We start from the raw sequence: 14493 nt of genomic DNA, 5'->3' as shown, positions 1-14493 counted from the left end.
GACTCTCAAATTTCAAAATAACAGAACAAAGAAATGTTGCCTTTAAACGACCAATTACACATTCTTTGAACCAGTTAAACCAATAATAAAGGAACAATACGCATCGTACACCGAGAAATAGATCAAAATATTTATACTAAAATGTTGTAATTTAAAAAACAAAATAGCCGAATTCGGTTATACATTGCAACGCCCAAACTGAGGCTACATGGAAGCATTTCTTGAAATGAATTAGACACTGTTTAGAGACATATATCCCTACCAAAGGGAAAAACGATAGCAACGACCCACGATGGTACAACAGTGGGTTGAGAAGGATTTTATGACAACAAAGAGAAGTGGACTCGAAATTTAAGAAAAACTTAGAAAAACGGCCGGGAAACGACTTCTGGAAGTGCACGAAGAAAAACGTATCACATCGTAGGGAAACAAATAAAGTAATGCAAAACGTCTTCATTTCTATTTCAAAAGAAAAAATTCTGTGCGATTTCTTGAGAAATTACCTTAAGGGATTCTATTCGTTCGTTAAGGAATTACAGGGAAAACATCCGACCGAAAAGTCCCTCAAAAGCAACAATGGTAACATACGCACAGACAGCACCGAAAAACGAATGTTTTAAAAATTTCTTTCGCTTATGACAGAGCGACACCCAATGAGGGCCGCGTCACCCCTACTGCAACCATGGATGATATTAGAATTACGTACGAAGGAATCACGAAACAATTCCTACACATAAAAAGTAATAATTCACTCGGGCCAGAGGATATTTCTGCAATGGCACTGAAAGAGCTCGTGCCTGAAATTGCGGACTTTTTTCATTCATTTTTTAAAAATTGATTTCAGAAAGTCTCGCTCCCCTGGACTGGATATTAGCCATCATCAAACTTAAATCTAAAAGCGGAAATAAACAAGACCCCAGTAATTACCGACCAATATTATTAACCTCACTGTCCTGTAAAGTCTTGGAGCACATTATTTTTAGCAAAGTCATGACATTCCTCGACACTTGCAAACTATTATCCACAATGAACACGGATTCAGAAACGAGAGTTCATGTGAAACACAGTAGAGACTTTTCATCCACTATTTTCTACGATCTGGGGAAAGAAACAACAAGTAAACTCGAAATTCTTGAATTCCAAAAAGGCCTTCGATAAAGTCCCATATACTAAATTGATTCACAATCTACAATGGTATGGAATAAACGACAAAGTTATAAACTGGATTCGCTACTTCCTAACTAACTACAAACAAAGCGTAGTGATAAATGGTTCAAGATCTAATTAAATGCAAATAACATCCGGTGTCCCACAGCATAGCGTCATAGGGCCACTACTATTTCCTATATACAATAATGATATCACCAGTAAAATAAAAGAGCAGCATAAAGAATCTTTGCCCGCGACACCGCAATCTACAGGGAAAAAGCGAAGGAATTAGATCTTGAATCACAACAAGCGGATTCAAACAACATCCAAAAATTTTGTGAGAAATGGAGGCTGGAGTTAAATACGAAAAAATATACCGTCATGAAATTTTTAAGCAATAGATAACACGAAAAAAAATACCAACTTACGCACTCGGAGGTATTCGGATGGGTGTCGTGGATGGTGTAAAATACTTGGGGGTGAGCATTGAGTCTGGAGTTTCTTGAGGAAAACATATACGTAAGGTATGTGGAGGGGCGCCAAAATAGCTGGCATTAGTCAAACGTAGATTCAGAAGATGTAGCGATGAAAAATTGAAGGAAACCTGCTATTTACCTTTCGTAAGGCCCAATTTAGGAATTAGGCAAACGTTTGGGAACAATTTAAAAATAAAATAATTATAGAATTGAATACGTACAGAGAGAGGCCGCTAGGTTCGTGAAAAACACGTGTTAAAGGACGCAAAGCGTCGTGCACATTTAATGCAGAATCTGGTATAGGAGCCTTAGGATATGCGGAGACTAATGGCTAGATTAAACTTATTACAAAAGTATAAAGCGTATGGTAATGAATCCGATATTGGAGATAAAATTGGACACTCTTCCTGACAACAATAAAAGGGGGAGCACCTAAGAAAATATTAGGTACATGCTAAGTAAAAACAAGATTTAATTCCCTCAAAACACACTCCAAGTCTGCCGTCTTAACCCCCCCCGGTGTACCCTTGTGTCCAGTTATTGTGCCCAGGTGGGTTGTAGGTGATGGTAAAAAAATTTGTATCATTGTTTGTTTATAATACAGGTCAGAAAATAAACAATATTATTGGATATGCAGGAGGACTGGAGGAAGGGCGGGAGAGAGTTAAAAGTTGGGATGGAGTGGTGAAAATAGGCCAAGTTTTGCATCTTCCTCGATGACATGGAGTGAATGTGGCTCTGGGGGTGGGAAGGGATTTTGAGAGCGGCTTGGTGGATTTGAGGATATGTGCTAGGTTGGTGGGCCCCTTGAAGGGGACAGAGGGGCATTTGGGAAGAAGGTCGGAGGAAGTGTTGTGATTTTTGAGGATAAATTCTAGGGACTGAATGCCAGGGAAGTAGGTAGCATAGATTTAGAGAGGATTGGAGTCTATGGTTGAGGGAGCTTTGGGGGTGTAGGAATGTTTTAGTATTTTTTTAGTAAGGAGAGAATCTGGGTATCCTCGTTGGAGGAGGGAATGGTGAAGGTTGATTAGGTATTTGTTAAGGGATTCGGAATGGTTGCAAATACAGTGCCCACGGATAGAGAGGGAGGAAGGGAGATATTGTTGTTTATTTTTAAGTTTAGTGTGGGCAGAGGTCAGGAATTTGTTATTAATCAGGGAAATATTGACATCGAGGAAGTACAGGGTCGCAACCAAAAGTGGTAGGACTGATTTTCTCTGGCGCGAACGGAGCTGTGGAGGGGGCTCTGCCTGGCAAGGTAAGGTGGAAGGGGCTCTTGGCAACAGACCGACACCAACCTCAGTCGCCTGCGGGCTGTCATTGAGTGAGGACACCGTTTTTAGTGAAGCAAGTTTTTTTATCCGCGTCGAAAAACAAAACGAATCTGAATTTAGAGCAACGTTATTCCGTGGAGGGTTGTGCGAAACTCGGGAAGGCGGAAACTCAGACCCTCGATATGATCAAGCAGGCTTATGGGGACACTGCCTTAAGACGTTCCACACTATTTGAGTGGCACAAGTGGTTTAAAGAGGGTAGGGAGCTCGTTGAAGACGACCATCACTCCGGACGGCCGTCGACGGCAAGAACCGACACGAATGTGGACAGAGTGAGGACACTGCTGAACACAGACCGACGCTTAACCAGTGAAAAAATTGCAGACCAGTTGGGTCTGTCTGCATCCAACGTCCAACGCATTATTTCACAGGATTTGGCCTTGCGCAAGGTGTGGGTGCTTCATCATGACAACGAGCCGTGCCATGGCGCGCTCGTCGTCAGACAGCTCCTGGCCAAATACGGCGTTGCCACGTTGCCGCACCCGCCCTATTCTCCCGATCTGGCACCACCGGACTTCTTCTTCTTCCCCCTGATGAAAAGACAGCTCAAGGGACGACGTTTTGACTCGATAGAGGCCGTTCAAGAGGCTTCGACGAGGGTCATCAACGGCATCCCCAAAGGAAGTTTCCAGCGGGCATACGGGGAATGGGAGCAACGTTATACTAAGTGTGTAGCAGCTCAAGGAGCATATTTTGAAGATTATTAAGTGAATATAAGTATATTGTCAATAAAATTCTTGTAAAAAAAGCAGTCCTACCACTTTTGGGTGCGACCCTGTATGTGTGGGTGAGCGAATGGTTTTCTTTTCCGATCGTGCATTTAAACCACCTCCTCCCTCTCACTCCTTCCCTATCTCAGCTCCCCTCTAGCCTCTTCTCTCTCTCCCCCTCCTCTCCCCCATATCTTTCTCTCAACCCTCCCCGGCCCCCCGTTATCCCCTTCCCCCGCCCCTCTTCTCATTCTCTCGCATACCTCACCTCTCACGGTTCAGCAGGCAGTACTACTTTTTCTCCTGAGGAAGACAGAGCTTAATTACATCGATATTATTAAGAAATAACGCGTAAGTGTTCTTTTTATGTGTTATTATATTGTTTGTTGCTGTCCAAGTTTTTTATCCAAAACTTTTGTGTTATTTTGGCGAAATCGTCTACACACACACACACATATATATATATATATATATATATATATATATATATAAAGATATAAAGACCAAAACAGACACATATAGAAAGAGAAAAGAAACTCATAAAGTTTCGAATTTTTGGTGATCCACGCCACCTTTCTCGAGGAAGAGAATGACAGATCGAGTTGTTTTCTTTTTCCTTTGTCTGTGCTTTTGTCTTAGTCCACTAGTGGTAACTTCATAAACACTATTATTCCGGGAAGCAAAGCAAATGGATAGAGAGTAGGGCAAATGATTACTTAGGGGATGATCAGTTTGTGTTAAGGAAGGGGAGAGCTACGCGTGATGCCAATGCAGTAATGAGATTATTAATCGAGAGCAATATAGAACACAACTAGGAGGTATTTGCCTTTTTCGTAGGGAGGTATTTGCCTGTTGTGTTTTGCTAGGGGTCACAAATTATTTAATTAGTAATTATGCCCATCTAAAAACCTACCGTAACCGGTAGATATATATATATATATAGTTATATATATATATATAGTTATATATATATATATAGTTATATATATATAGTTATATATATATATATAGTTATATATATATATATAGTTATATATATATATATAGTTATATATATATATATAGTTATATATATATATATAGTTATTTATATATATATAGTTATATATATATATATATATATATATATATATATATATATAGTTATATATATAGTTATATATATATATATATATATATATATATATATATATATATATATATATATATATATATATATATATATATATATATATATATATATATACACACACACACACACACACACACGAGGGTCATCCGGAAAGTAGTACCCGTTCGTGAAATAAAGACACAAAAGTAAATATTAACAAACATAAAAAATTTTATTTGAAAGAGGATACTTTAAACTACTTCTCAACATAATCTCCAAGCAAATTAAGGCATTTGTCATAACGTGTGACAAGTTTCTGTATTCCTGCTGCATAGTCCTTCGCCGCCAGCTCATTGAGATACGCGAGGGACCCATCTTGCACAAATTTTTGCATAATGCAGATGGTGTTTAACAATTTCATGAACAATTGTTCGAGAAACATTGGGAAAATGCTCACAGATGTCATCAATTGTGACGCGCCGATCGTTCCTCACGAATTCGTCAACTGAGCTCACCAGTTGGTCTGTAATGACAGACGGTCTCCCCGAACGCTCATCGTCGTGTGTGTTCCCCCTCGCCATGTTGAAGTTGCGACACCACCGCCGAACAGACGACTCGTCCATTACATTGTCTCCATACACCTCCTTTAATTGGCGATGAATATCACATGGGCGAACGTTTCTTGCATTGAGGAATTTAATCACTGCCCTCACTTCACAACTGGCGGCGTTCTCAATTTTTTTAAACATTGTAAACAATCACAGAAACAACACAGGCAATGCTAGCGTCACGCAACTTGGCTCAGAGAAGGCAGACAAGCCACTGAAGCTATCTGACCTCGTCCAGCGGCTACTCGTGTCGTCAGCACTTCATGCGGCACGAACGGGTACTACTTTCCGGATGACCCTTGTATATAGGCTCTATTTAATTCTGTTAACTCGATTCTCAGAATTAAATGGCAAAAAACCAACACGGTTTTGAAAGGGTAAATACTGTGAGTCCCAACTGTCCCTTTTTGTTTATGATATTTTGGCGACGGGAGAAAACACGTCCATGTCAATGCTATATTTCTTGATGCTAAAAAAGCTTTCCAAGAAGTCTCCCATAAAACGTTACTCCAATAGTTGGGAACAATGGGATTGATAAATATGTAATAGATTGGTTTAATAACTTTTTAACAATCTTCAAACAAAGAAAGGGTCGCAATAGACGATGTATCATCGGAGAGGATAAGTTAATAATCGGGTTTCTCACAGGAAGATGTTTTTGGACTGCTAATATTCCTTTTATACTAGGTCTGTTCAAAAAGCATAGCAAATTCTGAATTTTCTCGGGTTACGTATATTTTATTTTCGATTTTTTGGGCGTGATGCTTGTACTTATATCTCTTACTTATGCTGGAAATTTCGGCCATTTCGAACGTTCAGTTAATTGTTGACAGCTTATCTGCTTGGACGTGTTTTGGCTTGTCTTCGATTTTTCCAACACTTCTCCGCGGACATCGTATCAATTGAAAAGAGGTTTTTCAAATCCGCTCCTACGATCACTTGATGAGAAGACAGGAAATCAGCGGCTTTCCATTGCATCTTCTCCGTTTTTTCATCGATAGTAATCGTCACATCTAGGTATCCCAAAGTCTTAGCTGGTATGGGCGTCATTGGCATCGTCACTTAAGTCATTGACCCCTTCAGTCTTGACTTATACCTTTTCACCACCTCGGGACCTACTATGGTCACTTGAGCCCCGGGGTCATAGAGCGCAATGTACTCTTTTCCCCCGATCAGGACTGAGACTTGGTCTCTATTCTCTGCCGTCACACTCGCTAAACTCACTCTAGGCGTGGACTCCACGCCGACTCCCCCTCCCTGAACCGGACACAGCCTATCAGGTTTGTCCTCAATGGTTACAGGGTATATCACACTCTCACTCGACTCATTCCGGCCCGTCCCTTTTTTGGAACACAACCGATCCAGAGTGAACAGTACTTGAGGTAATTTCTCATAATCGCTCTCCTGTTCTGATTTCTGGCCCGCGTGAAGCGACTGGGCAGAATCTACATTCCACGCATGTCTCGGTGGGCTTTGTGGCACCGACGAGATGATCTGAGGCCTTTCACTCATTCTCTCACTCTCTGCTTGCTTTGTCGGCTGGAGACAGGCTGGCCTGTTCGATCCTACCAAAGACTTAACCCTTTCGCTTTCTTCCGACCTAACGGATTGGCAGAGCGGAGCTTACTCCGTCGACCAATGCGCCATCTGCCCCATATGCGGTTGATTTGATGGGCGGAGACGGGCTGACCCGCTCGGCTCGGCGAAATCAACGGCTGGACAGCAAATATCAGCTTTGCAGTGGAGGTCGGCCGTCCGTCTCGACTGCTCAGCTGGAGAGCGTTTCCTGATAGCTCCATTGCATTGGCCAGATCGATAGAGGTTGGCTGTCCACCTCGATCTGTAGATTTCTTCATCCTTGATCTTTGCCAACGCCTCAGATGGGTGGTGGATGTTGGCTGTCCAACTCGACCCAGGAGCAGATGTTTCATCTGGCCCATCTGAGTTTATCTCCCTTCCTTTCCCTATACAATCCTTTATTCAACTATTGACATCTTCCTTGATGGAATTTGGTTCGCAGAATTTGGCTGTCCAACTCGGCTTTTCCAAAATCGAATCACCATTTCCTAACCTAATCGACTTATTCCTATGATTATCTAAATCTAATTCAGCCGGTTTGTGTTCGACGGATTGGTTTGCGGGGAAGCCGCTTGGGCTAGGCGACTCCCCGCTTGTCCGTTTTCCTGCCGAGTAAACAGGTGTTTGCAATTAGGGCAATTAATTGCCAATAAGCCGAACTTGCCGCAAAGTTGGCACTTTTCTTGTGTACTACCCTGTCGACTGGGGCAATTGACACTGATATGCCCTCTTGCGCCACAGCTGAAACACTGGACTCTCGGGCACGCATTTGCCCTATGTCCCGACTCTCCGCAGGAATAACAAGCTCCGTCAAAGCCCGGTCCCTGGTCTCTCGCCTGTGAAGGCCTAGACAACGTAGGTCTCGTTATGGCCCGGTTGTCCCATCGGCCATTGTAACCTGCCCCAGAGGAGCTGGGCGTGACCTCTCTCGGAGAGGACGGCTCGCCATTTTTCCCCATGGTGGGCGGTATTCTCCCTCCTCCGTCCGTAATGGACTTTTTCTTCACCTCGTTGGGTTGAAGTTCGTTAACAATGCTGGTCTTCTTATTCATTTCCTCCACATTGCTCCCCAGGGCCCCTACTTTCGCTAGTTTTCTTGATCCTTGCTCTTCTCCTTTCCTCACATAAGCGCCAGTCGTGATTAGCGACTCGCTAGCTGGCATAGGATCATGATAACGAGCATTGATTGCCATTCTTCTTTCATACTTCTGACCACAATCCATCAGTTCATCCAACGTCTTAAGGCGTCGATCCTTTATCTCATTTCGATATTCTGGAAGTAGATTGCTCAATGCGACCTTGAGCAGTTTCCTCTCTGACAACGGTTTCTTCAAATATTTAGAAAGATGTTGTAAGTTGCCTATAAATTCTGCTATCTTCTCCTTCCTCCCTTGGGTTCTATTGGTAATTTCCCTCATCACTTGCTCTTCGTCCCACTCTTCGACGAATCTCTGTTTAAATCGTCGTTGAAAGTCATTCCAGTCTTTGATGTACTCCTCCGTGGCCGCATACCAGTTGTAAGCGGTATCTCGAAGAGTAAACGGCAAAACCTTCAAGATATCGCTATCCGAGGCATTAGTGCTGGCTCTGATGTTTCCCAACTTCTGGAGGTACTCTCTTGCCTTTGAATTGCCGTCTCCTCGAAATTCAAGCTTCCAACTCTGGAACGCCTTTATGCATCTTTGCGAGATCTCAGCTGAGCGTGACGAGCTCGTACGATGTCTCTTGGATTTAGATGCCAATGTTCTCGGAGCACTGGCCCTTCCTAACTCAGAGCTGGTGCTCTGTCTATGTCCATCGTTCCCTGATGTATCGTCCGAGTCATCACTGCTGTCAGTGGATAACGACCCGCTCGTTACCTCCGACTCTGAAGAAGATGACGAAGTGGATGTTATTTCCCTCCGATACTTTTTCCTGGAACCCTTTCTCAAGTTCACTTCCTTATCGTTCTTCTCACTGCCCAATTTTTGTAAAATTCGGCTAAGTCCATCCGTTAGTTTGTTGATCATCTCGTTCTGCTGTTGCAATTGACTCTGCAACTCCTTTATTTCCTCAGAGTTGCGGTCGCTCTGTACTGGTATCTCTTTCTGATTTGATTTCGCTTCCGAAGGCAGAATGCGCAGTTTTTCGTTTTCTCTGGTCAAATCTGACGCTTCTTTCCTTTCCCCCGGCGGCGGAAAATCATATGAGGCCATCAGCGGCAGTTTGGGCTGAGGGCCTCCCGCTGCGTTTGCTGTAATGGTCCGAATGGGGTTCAGTTCCAAATTAATTTCTCCGTCGCTTGCGGCAACTTTCTCCGTCTCGATGTGCTTCTTTTTATGCCCCTTACTGCATGCTCCTTTCGTTTTCCGCCCTGCCTCTAGGTCTTCGTCCCAGTTTAAGGCGTGTAGAGCTCCTGAGAGGGTTACATCGTCAGGCTGCACATCCTCGTCCAATTCTTTTGACCATGGTGTCCCTAACCGTGGTTGTGCCAAAAGAAGCTTAGCCCGCAATAATCGCTCTTTGCGCACTAAGAGTGGCCCTACCAAGGAGTGTCCTTTACTTGAAAACTCATTTTCCACCTCTTCTTCACTCATTTGCTTAATTATTTCAAATTCTGCCTTTACCGCTGAATGCCGTAGCAGTGCCCTCATATCTCTCTGATATCTCGCCAAAAATCCAGTGTCACCCTCCATTGTAAATTAGAAAAAAAAAATTCTTAACCTATTGAATAATTAAAGGATTTGCCCCACATAACCTAAAATACGCTTACTGCAAATATTTAATCCTAATCTAAAGCTATCTCCCTATTCTACAGTTATTATAACAAATAGGGTAGAATAAATCAGAATTCTATATTGAAAGCATAACCTAACCTCAAAATTCAAAAATTACAAACTCCACTTCCTCTTTTCAAAGGATCCTCTGCCACTCTGGGGATACGTGGCCACGCACGGAGCTTCCCTCACGCCAATAATAGTAGTTAATCTTAGAAACCGATCGTCCCTCCGCAACTTAACTGGAAACAAGTCGCCTCGGGAATGTTCACAGCTTTCATCCCACCCTCAACGCCAAACCACCACTCAAAGCAACCGCACAAACCACATTCAAGTACAAAAGATTGAGTAGAAATTATAATCTCTTTTATTTACTGCTTCCCTCACAAAGAATTTTAAATTTCTTAATTTCATGAAAATGTATACCAAAAAAAAGGACTAATTTATAAATCAATTAGAAAAATTTTGTACCGCTCGCGAAGGAGCTGTACGTAATAACTAGCGCTCGCGCGATGTTAATCACGCATCGTTCCCGCTCACACACACGCTATGCACACCATGCCGATATCACTCTGCTCGCTCTCCTTCACACCATTTTTGCCTCGTCACGGCCGACGCGACGCCATTTTGCCATTTTACACTCGCGACGCCATTTTACACTCGCGCCTCATGCGCACTCTCGAAATATAATTGTCACTTTTCTCGCACAACAAAGGAAAGGCTGCCCCACGTTGGGCGCCATTTGTGACGCGGTATTTAATTTATAGATAAATTTTCCCCGATACCGCGAGACAAGGGAGGCCGCGACTCTACTTGTTTTGAGGGCGCCAGGCTAGCCGCATGGCTAGCCGCAGAGTCACGCCGCTGGCTGTCACCTGGCCCATCACACTCCTCGTCCCAGGGGAGGGCTCGCTCACCTTTTATGTGCCCCGGGGTGGGCAGCGGCTCTTCAGCTGAAATCACGAGGGACGCAAGGAGGCGCATAAAAATGGACTCCGACGAGTAAACTTCATAAGAACTATTTATTATCACAAGAAAAGGTGTGGGCGCTCCCAAGCAAACATGACGCGCGGTGCCGACGCCTGCTGGGCCACGATGTTGGGTGGCCGCTCGGCTGCAGCCGAAGATGGCCGCCTCGCTGTCGACTGCTGGCTCCCGATGTTCCGGTCGGGGCCTGCGGGGGGCCCACACGGCGAGGTCGGTTACTGGCACGCGCACCACCGGTGTTCGCAGGCTGTCGGTGACTCGACGATGATAGCACACGACCTTCTCTCTCGGACGTCTCACAACGAACTCTCCTTACCACGTGTTGGCCGGCACTCTTCGCGCGCGGCGCGCCCCGCTCCTCTTTTTTTCTTACATACATTGTCGGCGCCCACAGATAGCGCCCCGCCGTTCTACGGCTCGCGAGAGGGGCGCGCGTATTCGAACTGGGCAAGTGACGCTGCGCCAAGCACAACGTCACATATGTACGGAAAAACTCATACGAGCGGCACAATAATGGGGTGACACAACATAACACAAATAGAAAAGAATAGACACATATAAAAGAACACTTACACGGTAAATTGTTCGAGCTTTCGGCCCTCTCAGGGGCCTTCTTCAAGAGAGTATAATATATATATAACAACATTTAGACGGCATATTAGAGCAGAAAAGCAAAATAAATGCCAGAACTAGCTGACTCAAGTACTCCTTCCTACGGACAACAAGGGTTAGCAACTGCAGGGTTATAGATAGCAAAAATTTCACTTGCCACCCTCTGCGTCTAGGGAGTAATTAGTTCGCAATTGCATTCTCTTTCACTAACCTCGCGTGTTTTGTTATCATAACCCATTCTTTCCGAATGACCATACTGGTGTTCTGATCATCGGTTTTTAAGTCTCTCCTTCAATCACTCGTCCCTCTACGCGCGGGAATCTGCCCGCTACCTGCACCGTTGGGTCGCATTTCCCTGCCTTTCCTCAGGGGGGGAGTGTTTTGTAATGCATGTTCATGCGATAGTGGAAGTTCGCATTCTTGCTTGTTGTGTCCTGGCTTGCGTGCTGTTGGATGGCTTTCGTGCTGCATCCTAGGGTGCAGTTGTTTGTTGGTTTATGGTATTTGTGTATGAATGAGTATTGGATGAAGGATATTTTGCATAAGTGTGAGTGCTGCTGTGGGTGTAGTTTTCCCTGTTGTTGTTTTCACATGTGGTATTGTTCCTTTTTACGGGTTGTGACCAAACACCCCCCCCCCCCCCGCCACACGCCCGTGCGCCGGCTTGCGGGTTATTATATAGATGTAGATGCAAACGGACCCTCGCATTTCAGAAAATTCAAGCTTTCGATCTTTTTTTGGCCATCTCCAGGTCAAACTGGAAGGTTTCAGGCAGAGGGAATGCTAGGTGGGAGGATCGCAGGCTATGCTGGCTAGGGAATTAGTGATGACGGTTAGAGACTATCCATGGGTGGATGGATCCATCCACCCTTTTGCGTTTCTCCATGACAAATTTCCTCATCTTTTCCTTACTTATAACCACCTCCAATGTAAAATAGATCCGTTCCAAATCGGTACGTTCCGAAAGGAAAGCGATTATTTTTTTCAACTTAGCCATGTTGTTGTCAGTATCGCTGGTTGACGGCCGCCCAGAACGTTGTTCGTCGTGAACCTCTTTCCGACCCTCTTTATAGGCCTTTAGCCGCCTCGAAACTTGTGAGTAGGATAGAGCAGAGTCCCCGTAAGCCTCACGAATCATTTTGTTACTCTCCTCAAGAGATTTTTCAGTTTATTACAAAACTTAGTATTTGCGTGGCGTTGCTCGATCGTCGATTCCATTTTATTCATGACATGGTCGGCGCGCAGAGGTTTACAATAACTTAGGTCATGCCTCTTTTACAGCTTGGAAAGGCACTGAGACCAGATTCCCCGCAAAGCTTATTGTCTCCTTTAGCTACTCCAAGTATTTTGATTATACTCCAACTAAAAGTAACGGCGGGGGGAATTTAATGGCTTTGCTTTCGAAACTTACCCTGTATGTCTACTTATCATATCTGCTCCCCTCTCCCCCTTGCCCTCATGCTAATTACCTCTAACTGTTATCTATATTTTGTCATGCAAGCAATGCTCTTCATTTTACATAGGCGAAGGCATTACCGTCTTGTCAATCCGCATGCGCAGTCATCGCCACTCCTGTTATTCTACATCACACTCTTTCTTCCCTATCCCTTCGGACGAAAATTCCCAGAATTTTTTTTCGATCAGTATTTCTTTCCAACCATTCTAGAACCTCTGCCCGATTCAACCACGAAGATAGAGGTGAGAACTGGCATATCTTTGCTAAGGCTACTATCCAAACGAAACCTAATATATATTAACTTTCCATCTTTTGTAATTTCTGCACTTGACCGTCGTCACTAATTCTCTGCCCAGCATGTCGTGCACCTTTCCACCCAAAACCTCGCATTTTCTGCTCCAAAATGTTTCAGGCTGACCATGAGAAAAGGCTTGAAAGGAGGCGGAAAGGTAAACATTTTTGAAATGTGGGAATTTATTACATGTTATACCCAAGGTGTGATCAAGAATAGACAGGGCTGCTGTTATAGCTTGTTTATTTTGACGGAACATGCAATGCAAAACGCTCTCCTCACTTAAAAGACTGTGAAGGGAAGGGAATGTTTCCCAACTTAGCAGGTAGCGGGCGGGTCCCCCATAGAGGGGTCCCGCCTGCTTTATACTTTTCAAATTGCACGTTATTGGATAAATTCCTTACTGCATTCAAAGGTGCTATCATTTCTTTGATGATAGTACATATATTTGCATTCCTGTAGAATGAAAGGAGTTTTGTATGGATGTATATGCTACTGAGGGAGGTCGTTGACTAAAATGCATGCATATGATGAGTTTGCACGTGGTTGTGTTCTTTTTTACGGGTGGCGATCTAACACCCCACGACACTTTTTTTGCGGCGGCTTGCGGGGTATTATATAGATGTAAATGTCTCTTAGGGGATTTAAGCTAAGAGTTACTTGAAATATGAAGAGAACAAGCGAGACTTAGACTTTTAGAAAAGTTCAGAACACACGAGTTTAACTATGACACTGGAGGAATTATAATGGCCTCACACTACTTAGGTAGATCAGACCACAAAGATAAAATTAGGGAGATAGATTCCAGTACAGATAGATACAAATACTCATTCTTTCCCCGAACAATCAGAAATCATAATAGTAAGAAACCGAAGTCACTTTAGAAATATTGAAAACATCTAATTTACAAGTCGGAACAAAATTAATCATTGCAAAGATATTAAGTATATTTGTAGGTACCTGTGTATGTTAGTTGGTAGTTTGAGTGTTTTCATGTGTGGGGTGTAAATGTTCTTGCATGAATGTATACCATGTTTTGTTGGGGACTGTATAAATTTGTGGCTTTTGCATGCCTTTTTTCCTTCTTTCTTAATTACGGGTGGTGTCCTAACACCCCCCGCCACACTCAATTGCGGCGGCTTGCGGGGTATTAAGTAGGTGTAGATGTGTGTCTGTGCAGAGGGATTAAAGAAGCCAGTGCTGAGTAACGAAAACTGGTTACAAGTAAACAACGATTATGCAGAATGGTGACGTAGATTTATAGATGACTAAAACATTTAATAAAACCTTATTTACGCATTTTTTTGCAAAAAATGTCTCTCACTTTTTGAATATTGATCGTGTTGGTATAAGGCATTCAGTATTGCTAATTTCATTATTTTGGCAACATCAAAATAGAATAGAATGCTGTACAAAAATAA

The sequence above is a fragment of the Hetaerina americana genome, unplaced genomic scaffold (assembly GCF_022747635.1).
Source record: "Hetaerina americana unplaced genomic scaffold, ioHetAmer1.1.p SCAF_6, whole genome shotgun sequence".
Classification (NCBI taxonomy): domain Eukaryota; kingdom Metazoa; phylum Arthropoda; class Insecta; order Odonata; family Calopterygidae; genus Hetaerina; species Hetaerina americana.
This window is presented reverse-complemented; position numbering follows the sequence as displayed.